This window comes from Sorex araneus, chromosome 5 (assembly GCF_027595985.1).
Source record: "Sorex araneus isolate mSorAra2 chromosome 5, mSorAra2.pri, whole genome shotgun sequence".
NCBI classification, from domain to species: Eukaryota; Metazoa; Chordata; class Mammalia; order Eulipotyphla; family Soricidae; genus Sorex; species Sorex araneus.
Window position 1 is genome coordinate 108,823,577 of NC_073306.1, and position 14,580 is coordinate 108,838,156.

Genomic DNA, 14,580 nt, shown 5'->3' on the forward strand with positions numbered 1-14,580 from the left:
AAACTGAAAAAAAAATTCTGGGGCTGGAGCGATAGCACAGCTGGTAGGGTGTTTGCCTTGCACGCAGCTGACCCAGGTTCGATTCCCAGCATCCCATATATTCCCCTGAGCACTGCCAGGAGTAATTTCTGAGTGCATGAGCTAGGAGTAACCCCTGTGCATCGCAGGGTATGACCCAAAAAGAAAAAAAAATTATGTTCAAAAATAAAGGCTGTAGGAGCTGGAGAGCTACTTCAATGGGTGAGTGTGACTGGGGTCAGTACCCAGCACTGCATGAAGCAACTCCCAGCTCAGAATTGGGAGTAGCCTCTGACTACCACCAGGTATGACTCTAGATAGACCCTTCAAAAATTGTATGTGTGGTCCAGAGATTTTGTTTAGTAGTAGAGCACTTACCTGGCCTGTGTGATGCCTTGGATTTGATCCTGACACTCCCCCACCCCCCCCCCCACACACACACATACATGTACAAGTCCTTAATTGGGATCAATTTAGGGCTACCTCTGCGTTTATTACTGGCAGGGACATAAAAATGGCATAGTGGTTGTGAAGAGTCTTAATGATGTCTCAAAATTAAATAGAATTCTCAATTTTCATCCTCACGAAAATGGGGATGCAAATAGACACCCATTTTCAATGTTAATAGTTAAGTGGCAGAAACAACCCAGATGTCTATTAACAAAAGAATGTCTTAACAAAATGTGATTATCCATACAATCAAATATTATTTATTTATTTATATTGGGTCACACCTAGTGATCCTCAGGGGTACTCCTGGCTCTGCACTCAGGAATTACTCCTGGTGGTGCTCAGGGGACCATGTGGGATGCTGGGAATTGAACCTGGGTCAGCCATGTGCAAGGCAAACGCCCTACTTGCTGTGCTATCACTCCAGCCCAATCAAGTTTTATTTAGGATTAAATGTGAATTAAAAATGAATCTCCCTGGGGCTGGAGCATTTGCTTCATGCACAGTCAATCTGGGTTTGATCCCCACAACGCTTATGGTTCCCTGAACCTGCCTGGAGTTACCCCTTTACATTTCCTCAGCATTGCCGACTGTGACCCCCAAACCATAATACATTTTTTAAAAAGTCCTGCAACATGGGTGAATGTTATAAACATGCTACTGTTAGAGAGCCAGTACAGGGGTTAAGGAGCTTGTCTCTCATGAGACTGACTCTCGTTTGATCCTTGGGGCCACATATAGTTCCCTGAAGACTGCTGGGTGTGTTCCCTCCGCCAAATCTGTAGAATATTTTGCTACATGGTTTGCCTGCAGGCCCACTGGTTCTATCCCTGACTGTGAATGGTCTTCAGAGCACCACTCGGAATGGCCCCCAACACAAGTTAAAACAAGCATTTTTTTTATGCATACATAAAACCCAGGTTCAATCCTAAACCTCGCCTGGTCTGCTCAAAGCCACAGGAATGACCCTTAGGGCTAAATTGGGAGAAAATAGCCGTGAGCATGGCAGGTGTGGCCCCTAGAGAGAAACAACAATTTAGAAAGTTACATTTGTTGAAAGAGCCCCAATATAAAAGGATACTTAAATAAAGTAGCCAGTGAAGTGTTACTGTTTCTTGGGCTCTCAATTCTACTTTATTGCTCTGTGATTCCATCCTTAGTCTAGTATCATATTGTCTTGATTCCTGTAGCTTTATAGTAAAATTTAAAATTCAAAAGAAAAGCCAGGGGGGCTGGAGCGATAGCACAGCGGGTAGGGCATTTGCCTTGCTCAAGGCTGACCCGGGTTCTAATCCCAGAATCCCATATGGTCCCCTGAGCACCGCCAGGGATAATTCCTGAGTGAAGAGCCAGGAGTAACCCCTGTGCATCGCCGGGTGTGACCCAAAAACAAAAAAACAAAAAACAAAAGCCAGTAAACAAATGGAGGGGAGGGGAGAGAAAGCTCTGCATCACTAATCAGGAAAATACAAATTAATGAGTTATCAATACAGATTGGGACTGGAATGATAAGACAGCTGGTAGGGCGTTTGCCTTGTACGAGTCTGACCTGAGTTGAATTCCTCAGTCCCTCTCTGAGAGCCTGGTAAGCTACCAAGAGTATCCTGCCCATACGGCAGAGCCTGGCAAGCTACCCATAGCGTATTCGATATGCCAAAAGCAGTAACAAGTCTCACAATGGAGACGTTACTGGTTCCCACCAGTGCAAAACGGGATGACTGTGCTACAGTGACTGTGCTACAATCGGTACAGATTAATGAGATATAATGTAAACAATGAGATATCATCTCAAACCAGGGATACTGACACACATAAAGAACCAAAACAACCAGTGAAGGCAGGGAATTGGGGGAAAGGAGCCCTCCCTCATCCGCCAGTGGTGGGGAGGAAAGCTATTTAAGTCTCTTTTGAAAACAACTTTTTTGTTTGGTTTTTGACTCAGGTGTGTTCAGGGCTTATTCCTGACTCTGTGCTTAGGAATCACTCCTGACTGGCTCAAGGGGACTAGGTGGAGTACTGGGGATTGAACCTAGGTGAACTGCATTTGCAAGACAAATGCCCGACCTGGTATATTATTGCTCTGCTCCCTAGTTTCATTGTATTTAGTCATGTTTTTTATTTATTTGAGTTTCTTTCATTACCTACTGACCGTTTCTTATTGTGGGCTATGTACTTAACATTGTATTCACTCCAGAGACCAGAGCGATGGCACACATGGTACAGGGGGTACAGTGCTTGCCTTGCACACAGCTCACGTTGATTAGATACCGGCATTCCATAGGGTCCACCTGGCACTGCCAGGAATAATTCCTGAGTGCAGAGCCAGGAGTAACCCCTAAGCACTGCTGAGTGTGGCCCCCCAAACCAAGCCCAAACAAAAGAAAACCATTGCATTCAATCTAGTAGATTGGGACACAAGAGGTGGCTCCATAGCTGAAGCACATACTTTGTGTACAGGGGTCCCAGGTTTAATTCCCAATGCTACATTGTTACCCAAGGATCATGGACCATAGAGCTTGGAGTAAGCCCTGGAAACTGTTGCTTGTCACCCCAATCTCCGCCCCTCCCGATAGACAATCAGAAAGAAAAATAATTGCACTAATAAATATGGCTATGACAATTTATGGGGTTTGCAATATGGGATTTGCAATAAATTATTTTGTGTTGTTGTTGTTTTTCCCCGGGAGGTGGGGGTGGTTGGGCTACACCCAGGGCTTACTTCCAGTTCTGTGCACTGGAATTTCTTCTGGTGGGACTCAGGGGGATATATTCAGTGCTCAGATTGAACCTTGTAGGGAGCCATTTTACCTTAATGATCTTATCCTGTCACTATTTGTTTAATCACTAGCTAACCCCATGCCACACCTAGTAAAGGTTGCCACTCCTAATCTTACTGATCTTATCCTATCAGCATTTGTTTATTACTAGCTAAATCCCGTGCCACATCCTGCATTTCTGTTGGGGGTCCTGGCACCACCTCCTCCCAACAGGGAGGTATAAATACTGTAACTGCCATAGAATAAATGCCTTTTCTCCCTCCTCCGGGCTCTGCGTCTGTTCTTTCGGCTGCGCCCTACGAAGGGTTCGCCCTGCTGAATAGAACGAGACCTCCACATCGACTTCCACAGAACCTGGTCCAGCTTGTGGTCCAGCTGCAAATACCTTCTATCTCAATGATCTCTCCTGCTCAAGAAGTAATTTTACTTCTTATAATTAGTTACATCTTACATATATCTTCTCACATTTTTTGTTATGGTTTTGTGCCACACTGTATTATGCTCAGGGCTTACTCCTGGCTCTGTGCTCAGGAATCACTCCTGCAGTGCCCAGCGGACCACATGGGATCCTGGGAATCAAACCCAGGTCAGCTGCATGCAAGGCAAATGCCCTACCCACTGTACTATCACTCTGGTCCCGCATACTTATATTTTCATATTTTCATACTCTCTCACCAGCAAACAAGTAATTTTGTTTCTTACATTTGTTAAAAATGTTGGTAGTGGGCCAAAACGATAGTACAACAGGTAGGGCATTTGCCTTGTGCTCGGCCGACCCAGGTTTGATTCCCGGCATCCCAGATGGTCAAATGAGCACTGCCAGGAGTGATAACTGAGTGCAGATGCAAGAGTAAACCCTGAGCATCAGTGGGTGTGACCCAAAAACCAGAAAAACCAAACCAAACAGAAAAGTTGGTCGTTGAAGTAGGAAACACAGCCTGTTGGCCCTCCTGTGCCACCAGGGAGAGCATGCTTCTGCAATGCACCCCGCGGCTTGGAACCCAGGGTGATGAAATCCAGGCCTTGCACTCTTGCCTCTGGCCCTGCTTTCTGGTTGTGGGAATTGGTGCTGAGTCCCAGTGCAAGTGGCAAACCTGTCTCTGGCTCAGCCGCCCGTGAGCCCAGTGCCAGACCCCTAGCGGGCCGCTGAAGCGCTGCCCCACTGCGCTGGAACTGGAGCCCTGGCCCAGGTCTGTGCAGCTGTCAAAGTGCGTGAGGGGGCCGGTACCACTGCCTGTGCCCATGACCTTGGGACCTGCCAGCTCCCTGTGGCGCAGCTGCCCTGGTCCTCTGCTGCTACTTCTGCATCACCCCAGGGGAGGGCAGGGAGGGAACAAAGCTTGTCTGCCGGACACCCTGGCAAGCTGCGCCTGAGAGTCCCAACTCTGCCCGTGTTGGCTCCAGGATAGAAGGACTGGCCAGGTGTGTGCAAGTGCCTGCCAGGCAGGTGCCTGAAAAGGCGCCTCTTAGGACCTCTCAGCATCGCTGCGTCTGAGTCTGAGATGTGCGTGACAGGCGGTGAGCTTGGGAGATCACCCCGTCCTCATTGGGTGCCCCTCGGGTCCACCTCCATCTCCTGCAAGGGACTGGTTTCCCTGGGAAATGAAGGTCACAGAACTGTTCAGCGAGACAGTCTTTTTCTCTCTAGCCACTCCTAGTGGCAAGTGTATTTCCCAAACTCCTCCTCCCTGTTTCCTTGTCCTCGTCCTGTCCTTTCCTTGTAAGTGGCTTGATTATTATTTTTTTAATCCCGCCTTTGTCATTGGTCAGTTATTGACAGAAATCAAATTGCTGTGTTTCTGGGCAAAGCGCCTGCTGCAAAGAGGTGTGGTTCCCGAGGAATGAGACACGCAGCCCAGCAGCTGAGCCTCCACTGTCCTCACATAACCTCCCTGCCTTAAATATCGCCAATATTAAGGCTTGCCTTATAAAGGAAAAACGCATCATACCTTCCAGAGTTTCAGCGAGCCCAAATGCCCCCCTCAGCTCAGTCATATCTCCTGTATGTAGAAGGCAGGACTGAACACCCCTCCCCCGTCTCTCCCCACCCCCTTACAGCCTTCCCACCCCCGCCCCGTGCAGACCTGTCCTCCTAGTGGCCAAGAGGTTACTAATCAGGGAGACTCCACCATCGATCCGATGGCAGAGACCTGGGGGATTTGTGTGCTTTGTTTTTGCTGAAGCCTCCTGTGATTTCGGCGCAACCAGATCCTCTGCTGCGAACTCCATGTCGCAGCTTGTGGCTGCCTGTGTCCTGTGGTGAGAGCTGAGCCGCACAGGAGATCCTTTGTCTGGGAAGGCTAAGCAGAGAAGATCACTTTGGAGTTGCTAAGCTCTGCATTGCCATTGGCTGCACTCTTTGTGGGGCTGTTTTTGCAAAAGGCATGCCCAGCACGTCTACAGTGCTGGCAGGCCAGGGCTGCCTTTAAACACCATGATAATCATACCAAAAAGCAGTTTGCAGAACAGTTCCACTGTAGACGCTTCCTCTGCAGAAGCAAGCAAGATGGCTACCTCGTGGGCTTCGCTGTGAAGAATGCAGAGGCTAATTAAGACAGACTTTAAGGGCAAAAAAGGGTATTTCCCTACTTCATCTTTGTTGTTGTTATTATTATTTAGTGACTTTTAAACTATACATTTAGCAGAAGCTCTTGAGGTTCTGCTTGGCAAACATGTTGATGCTTTTAAATGGTATAAGTAGTTTTACAGAGAAATAGCCAAAAAATTTTTTGGGGGGTGGGAGAATTTTTTTTTTCATGAAGGAGGCTCATTTTGCAATCTGATTTTTTTTAGGTTATAAAGGAAAACAAGAGGCCCCAGAGGGAAAAGAAGCCCAAAGTTTTAAAGGTAATCAGCTATTGATTCAATAATACTTAATTTTTTTCCATTTCATAGAGTATTTTTCTGTCAGGTAAGGGTAAATTTGGAGTACAGGGGATGTGAATTATCCCAGATTTTTAGCATTTAAATGGATTTTCACTCAAAGTGTTTTCTCATCTTTTAGATGTGATGCATAATGTTCATATTAGCATCCTTTATTTTCAACTTCACAAAAGTCTGAAGAAGGAAAAGTTTATATGCAAACTATTGTGAAAAGTTTATATGCAAACTGTTGTGAATAAAATTATATTTTCTTTGTAGCTCCTTTTGTAGCATCTGCATTTGTGGTGTTGCACCAGTGTGTAAACTTGAGCTCTTAAGGAGAAAGCCACTATTTGAAGTTGACAGCTATGATCTATTGTGATTTTAATAGACCTTCCATAAGATACTATTTTCATATAATGTGATTTCTTCCTTCCCCAAGAAATAAGCCTTTAGAGGGTTAGATCAGCTTGAAATGTTTAAACCATTGAGATTTTATAGCCAAACTATAATTGCTCAATCCCAAATCCTCATATTTTTCATCTTGGCATTCATAAAGCTGTAGGAATATGCATGTGATCTTTATATTCAATAGTTTGTCTGAGAAGTATGTAGTAGTAACCTAATTTGGTTATAAACTAGCTGTGTGTTATGAGCTTTGTACAATACATGGAAGGGTTAACTTAAAAGCATATGGCTTTACTAAAAGTTGCTTCAGTTTAGCAAATAGATGCTTATATGTCAAAGATTTCTGATAGTATATTGCTATTGTAGATGTAAGTAACCTGAGCAAACAATCCTTCAACTTGAAAAAGACATTAAACAATAAAATTTCTGGTCTTCAAAATTTCATTGTGTGTATATAATAAAAAATATTTTGACCTAATCATAGGTTTTCTTTTTGAATAAAGTTTGGAAACTTTAAGAGGAACAACATGTTGAACAATAGATGTGGCCAATTTTCCCTCTCATATGTTTATTCAGTTGTGCATCAGAAAATGTTAGTGACATGGTGACCAAACCTTGCATTGCCTTGTGATTGATCTGACCACCTCAAGTTTCTGATTCCTGTGTGGACACATTGACAGGTGCATTTTCCATCAACCGAGAAGTTTTTGTTTAATATTTACCATACAGTTATCAATATGTTGAGCACTATGAAATCAATGAAGTTGCTTGGCATCAATTTTTACTGAGCCTGGACAATTGGAATTCTGGATATTCTCAAGGTTATTTGAACCCTCTTCTGTTTTTCTGGTGAATATTGCCCAAAGCACTTTCCCTTCTCACTGATGAAATATATCACTGAAGTCACTGCTTTTGTTTTTTAATCTCTCTTTTAGTTTTCTTTCTGGGGACATACCCATCTTGACTTTTTTTTTTTCTTTATGTTCTAATGGCAAATACTTTTCCCAATTTTTAAAGTAGCTCTCAAGTTTTGTGGAATTTTGCTGTCATTTGTTTGTTTTTATTTGGAAGACTACACCCAGTGGTGCCCATGGTGCTTGGGGGCTGTTCATTTGGTGCTCAGGGAATTAGACCCCAACCTTGCACAATGCAAAGCTTGCACATTAACCTGTTGAGCTGTCTCTCTCTCTAGCCCAAGTTTTGTGGACTTGGGGTGGGGTTGGGAGGAAAGTAGAGAATGTTGGGTCAAAGGGGAAGAAGACTGTTGAAACACGAAGTTGCAGCACCTGGAGCAATAGTAAAGCAGGTAGGGCATTTGCCTTGTACACAGCCAACCCAGGTTCAATCCCCGACACCCTGTGTTGTTTCTCTAGCACTACCAGTAGTAATTCCTGAGTGCAGCACCTGAAGTAACCCCTGAGTATCACTGGGTATGGCCCTAACTTAAGAAAAATCAAAACACACACACACACACACACACAACAACAACAACAACAACAACCAAACATTCATAGGCTAGGCTCAGTAACTAAATTGCCACTGACTTTTGCTAGGAAGTAGGATTGGACTCTGGCAGGACAAGTTAGTTTCATGTTTATTATGTTAGTCTGTGGGTGTCCTGTCACCTGAAATAAATTTTAGAAATAAATATGCTGTGGGTGGTATTTTTTCTCTCTCTCTCTTTTAAATCTTGGCAGTGAATTAAAAAAAATATATAAGTGCACATGGTGGTTACTTGCATGTGCCACAGTAAACAGTACCAAACTGTCACTCACTTTCTTATATAGTTTCTTATATAGATTGTTATGAAAGTAGGGGAATGCTCTAAAAGGAAAAAAAAATTAATGTTCTATTAGACATGATTTTTTTTCTCCCAAGCAAGTTTTGCATCTTGGGAGAAACCTGAAAGTGATTTAAAATTTTGGCTTGACATATGCAAAATACAAGAGCAAATGTAGAATTTATGAGAGGTTATTATATAACACTAAAGGAAATATTGAGAAATCTAAATTCACTCTGCGGGGACAATGTCAAAAATGAACACTTTTCTGGTGAAGACTTAATATCTCCTCCAGCCACTCCTGAGGGCAGTGACGGGCAGCCACAGGTTATGACTTGGTCTCCTGTTATAATTTATCTGGCATTGTGCCAGAGATGTAATCTGCTCCTCTGACTCCAAACCCTGGCCTCATGGATATTCCAATCTCCTGAGTCTCTTGCTCTTTATCAGGGAAGTTTTCTAATTTTCATCATTATCATCATCTTCATCCTCCATAAGGAAGTAGGTGTAGACAACTGACTCAGACATTAAGGAATGAAGATAAGAGTAGAAGTTTGTCCATTCTGCTCTGAATCTTAAATAAATACTGAATCCAGTAGTGAGGTTGAAATTTTCTACTATGGCTCAAGCCTGTTTGTTGTTGTTGTCATCTTTTTTGGTGGGGAGGTGGTCATCTGGCAGTGCTCACAGGTCACTCCCAGTGTACTTAGAGGACCATAGGTAGTGGCAGGGATTGAATCTGGGTTAGCAGCACATGCATGCCAAGCACCTAACCCACTGTACTATCACTGGCCCCACAAGCCTCTTAAATTTTAAACTTCAATTATCTATATGGTTACCTGTTTTAATTCAAATTTTAAATAGATGCAGAGTGATCCCAACGCCTTGATTAAGGAGAGCAGATTCTTTTCATTGAAATGACAGTATTTTGTATGAGGTGGGTTGTGGTGGTGGTGGAGGAGGAAGGAGAGAAGGAGGAGGACACCTGGGGTACTCCTCTTTTACCACTCCTGGTGGTACTTAGAGCTAAGTGCTTTTGGGGATCAACCTTGGACTGGACACATGTGAAGCATATTCTTCAAGGCCTTGAGTCATCTCTGTGGCCCTGAAAGGGTAATTTCTTTTTTTTTTCTTATTTATTTATTTAAATTTCTTAGTAGTGAATCACCATGAGGTACAGTAGTTACAAACTTACAAACTTTTTTTTTTTTGGCTTTTTGGCTTTTTGGGTCACACCTGGCGATGCACAAGGGTTACTCCTGGCTCTGCACTCAGGAATTACCCCTGGCCGTTCTCAGGGGACCATATGGGATGCTGGGATTTGAACCCGGGTCGGCCGCGTGCAAGGCAAATGCCCTACCCACTGTGCTATCTCTCCAGCCCCATAAACTTACAAACTTTTGAGTTTGCATTTCAGTCATACAATGATACGAAAAGGGTAATTTCTTAAAACTCCAATAGCAGGTAGCTGGAGTCATAGTATAGCGGGTGGGGTGTTTGCCTTGCACATGGCTGACCCATGTAGGGTGTACATGCCATCCAGACACACAGAAATGAATGGCATACATCAGAAAATATTAATGGTCTATCATTTAATAATATAAAAATTGAGAAAAATTACAAAGTATATAGATGCCTCAGTTAAAGTTTCCCTCTCCAGGGGCTTGAGCGAAAGCACAGCGGGTAGGGTGTTTGCCTTGCACGGGGCTGACCTGGGTTCGATTCCCTCCGTCCCATATGGTCCCCCAGGCACCGCCAGGAGTAATTCCTGAACGCAGAGCCAGGAGTGACCCCTGAGCATCGCTGGGTGTGACTCCAAAAAAGCAAAAAGCCTCCCTTCCCCCAAAAAAGCCCATTCCAATAGCAGTGCTCAGGGGTTGCTGGTGGGGTCCTGTGGTGCCTGAGGCAGGAATTGAACTGCCCTCTATATTCAGTGAACATTCCAGCCTGTCCAGCTACCTCTGTGGCCCTGAGTAACTGATGCCGTAGTGGTACGAACTGCCAAGGTTTTAGGGTACCCGTGTGCTAGTGCTGAGGGTTCTTGGTCTAGGCCTACTCATGACCCATAGAGTTTCTTTGGTACTTCAGCAGCAGCTTGTTCGCTATGCTACAGTTGTTTGATGCTTGAGTAACATAAAGCTATAAAATAATTTCAGGCAATATTCCTCACTGGACTTGTAAATATCAGGGTTTAAAATTGATCCTGGACAAAACGTTTTTGGCAATAATTCCCATTTAGTTTTTGTTTTTCAGCCACACTTGGCAGTGCTCAGGGGTTACCTGGCTCTGCACTCAGGATACTCACTCCTTCCTGGCAGTGCTCAGGGGACAATATGGGATGCCAGGGATGAAATCAGGTTCAACCACATGCAAGGCAAGCCCCTTAACCATTGTACTATCTCTCCAGCAACCTACAGCAATAATTACCTTTAACGTGAGGGAGATGTTTCAGAGGTGCAAAGCACATTTTTTCCCTTTTTATTTTAAATTCAGTACTTTTTTCCTTAGGGACTTTAAGGAAAGAAAGAGAGGGAGACAGAGACAGACAGACAGACAGACAGACAGACACACACACACACACACAGGGAGAGAGGAAGTAGCATGGGCTTCTCCAGAAGTGAGAGAGCAGAGGGTATCCCGTAAAGTAAAGGATGCAGGTGACCCCAGCACTTGGAGCATACTCTTTACATGCAGGAACTCAGGAACTCTAGATTCAACCCTAGGCATTGTATCTATCATCCAAATAAAATAATACTAATTTCCATTCTGTGCATTGGGTAAAAGTATTTTCCTTTAGAGAAAGCCAATTTTCCAATCCTGTCACTTTGGCTCAGTTGTCCCTTGAGAAATTCAGATGACACAGTCATGTGGGGCTTTGAGTCAAGTTTCACAGAAGCATCCCTTGGAAGGTGTGGGTGCGTGGAAGAGAAAGCTGGAGATGGTACTGCTAACCTAGAGAGCTTTCACCTCTCCTAGGCCTGGAGTAGCAAGGAAAAGAGGGTAGGAAATGGGTAGAAGAGTTGTATGTAGCAGGATTTTGGTTGGGCCCCCCATAAAGGAAAGTTTCTGTAAAACAGCAAAATAAATAAGAGGTCAAAGGAACGTATGGCCGTCCAATCCTGAGGTTTTCAAAGGCTGAGACCAAAAGATAGAAAGTCCACAAATTCAATACATCCTGCTCAAACACTTGGGACACATATGAGAGTTTAGAGAATGGGATGCAGATCTGGTTATTTTGGTGGTTTTGTTTTATTTTTTTGCTTTTTGGGTCATACCTGGCAGCAACACTTCGGTCAGTTGCTCTTTTTCTTCTTCTTCTTCTTTTTTTTGCTTTTTGGGTCACACCCAGCGATGCTCAGGGGTTACTCCTGGCTTTGCACTCAGGAATTATTCCTGGCAGTGCTTGGGGGACCATATGGGATGCCGGGGATTGAACCTGGGTCGGCCGCGTGCAAGGCAAACGCCCTACCCGTTGTGCTATGGATCCGGCCCCTTCTTCTTTTTTTTTTTTTTTTTTTTTGATCACACCCAGCGCTGCACAGGAGTTACTCCTGGCTCATGCACTCTTGGATTACTCCTGGCGGTGCTCGGAGGGCCATATGGGATGCTGGGAATCGAACCCGAGTCGGCCGTGTGCAAGGTAAACACCCTATCTTCTGTGCTATAGCTCCAGCCCAACACTTGGGGGTAACTCCTGGCTCTGTACTCAGGAATTACTCCTGGCAGTTTGATCCTGGGGTTTTAGGGATCAAACCTAGGTCATTTGCATGTAAGGCAAATACCCTACCCATTGTACTATCACTCCGGCTTCTGGAATGTAGATCTGAAAAGGGCCCAAAATATCTACAATCAATCATTGCCAGAGGATAGTGTGGGAGGGTTTCAAGTATAGGACCAAAAGAACTAATGTTTAGGGGGCACTGGGGTGAAGCATGCACTTATATACTGTACCTCTACATCTCATCTATAAACTTAAAATCTTCTCTAGGGGATGAGGAAGTGGCTCAAGTGAGATAAGGCACAAGCCTTCCCGTCTGTTTGGGGCCTGGGTTCAATGATCTCTCTAGCCCCTCTCCCCAGCATCACTGAGTGAGCCACCACCTCGAAATCACAACAAAATCAATAAAAATCTTTCCTAAATTGAAGGAGTGTGATATTCCTGAGGGTGGAGCACATTTTGACACTTTTTGGATTCTCTCAACTGCGCAGGGATTATTTTCTAGCTCTTTGATTATCCAACCTATCTGGAAGAAAACTATTTGGAAGAACGTGTGAAGATATATAAGGACATGTCAGTGGATGTTGAACCAGAAAACCGATAAGCTGCTGGAGGTGGGGAAATCCCTTCCTGAGTTTTGCCCATGGCCGGTTCCCTTTGAGGTCTCTTAATACATCCCTGAAGAAGGACCGTGATGGGATGGACGGTGGTGTCTGGAGACCCTGCATAATTGTTCAGCGTAGTGGTTTTGCATCATGTTCTGAATGGAGAATCAACTCATGAGTGAGTCCCATTCATGCCTGATAGTGATGTCCCTGACATAGTGGCATTACAAAATATTTATTACTTTCATGGCCTATCACAAAATAAATGCTCATTAAGTATTCTTTCTTAAATATTCATTTTTGTTTGTTTTGGGGCCACACCCAGCTCTGCACTCCTGAATTACTCTGGTATACTTGAGGGACCGTATGTGGGGATCAAACCCCACATTAAAGGCAAGCACTCTATCTGCTGTAATACCACTCCTGTCCTCTTGTACATTCTTAAATTTAATAAATAATCGTTTTGGCACATATTAATTGCTGGTGGATATAATGATACCCACCATGAAAGTGATTTCCAGGGGCTCCAGCAAATGACTGAAAGGACTGGGGTGCATGCTTTGCATGCAGGAGACTCAAGGTACATAGTCAGTCACTGATAACATATTTTCCCTTGAATACTGCTTAAGAACAACCTTGTAGCTGGGAGTACCACCTGAGCACTAACAAGTGAGACCCATTTCTCCTTTATCCCCAACCCCCCAACACACACACACATATGGTAGAATATATATGTGCAAAGGCAAATATTATTTAGAATATATATATGTGTGTGTGCATATATATATGTATATATATATATATTTCTACCATCAAGGACATTAACTTCTGCTAGGAAAGGCAAGCAACCTTCTGAAGACAAGGCTGGTGGGGTATGCCAATGGCTAGAGTCATGTTTTCCATGTTGGAGCCCTGTCTTTGATCCCAGCAATGTATATGGTTTGCTGAGCTCCCTCAGGTGTGGCACCCAAAGCAAAAGAAAAATGAATAAATTAGAAAGTTTGCTATATATTTAGAAGGAAACAAAAAGCCCCAAGATTGGAGAAAACAGCTGGGGGGATTTACATCATCATTGAAAACTATACCCTTTATTTGTACATGATTATGGACCTGCTACTGATTGGAAAGCAGAAGGTAAAATGTATCTATACTGTAGATAGAATGGAGCAACTTTGTTTATTTTTAAATCCATTAAACTTTCTGCAAATAACAAAGTAACAGTTACTAAAGATTTTTCTATGCATACTCATTTACAACTATGTTTCCTTTTAAAATAAATCATTAGCAGAATGTTAAATTTAACTCTGGTTACAATGTAACATTTTAAGACTTGGCAAAATGTTACAAATTCAAGTGATAGATCAAATTCTGAACTTGGCTGCTGTTCAGGAAAAAAATACTTGCATTTTTAACAGTCCTTCCAGTCCCATACAATGAATCCCAGATTTCAAAATATAATGGACTAGTGGAGAAAGAAATTGAAGTGGTTGTCTACCTTAAAAGGGGAGAAGCTTTGATAACTACACATAAGAGGGACTAGAGATGGTATCTGGGTAGGGTGCTTGCCTTGAGCACAGCCAATTTGGATTTTATTCCCAGAATATCATATTGTCCCTTAACCACTGCCAGAAGTAATTCTTGAGCACCGGGCCAGGAGAAATCCCTGAGTACAGCTGGGTGTGGACCAGAAACAAATAAACAAAATAAAGTACAAAAGGGGCAGAGTTCAGTGGGTCAGGCGCTTGCCTTCCATGAGGCAAATCTCATTTCCCACCTCTTGGATTGATCCCTTAGCAATACCAGGAGTGATGAGTGCAGAAGTTAAGAGTAAGAAGTAAGGAGTAAACCCTGTGCACTGCTGGATTTAAAGAGAAAAAAAAAAAAAAAAGCCCAAAAGAAAAAAAAATACATATAGGGACTGAGAATGTAGCTCAGTGGTACAGAGTACTTGCTTTGCCTGTA

The 14,580-nt window shown here is 43.6% G+C and overlaps 1 protein-coding gene across 2 annotated transcripts in view; it reads left to right on the forward strand.

Annotated features, from left to right (window-relative positions):
- Window positions 1–14,580, forward strand: part of TET1 (tet methylcytosine dioxygenase 1) — a 131,760-nt gene that overhangs the window by 25,364 nt on the left and 91,816 nt on the right. The window contains exons 1-2 of one of the 2 annotated variants that reach the window (XM_055139547.1): window positions 5,403–5,822; window positions 6,039–6,092. The exons of the other annotated variant lie outside the window; for it this stretch is intronic. The gene's annotated coding sequence lies outside the window, so the exon portion shown is untranslated. Of the gene's footprint in view, window positions 1–5,402; window positions 5,823–6,038; window positions 6,093–14,580 lie in introns of those variants that run through there. 2 annotated transcript variants of the gene reach the window in all.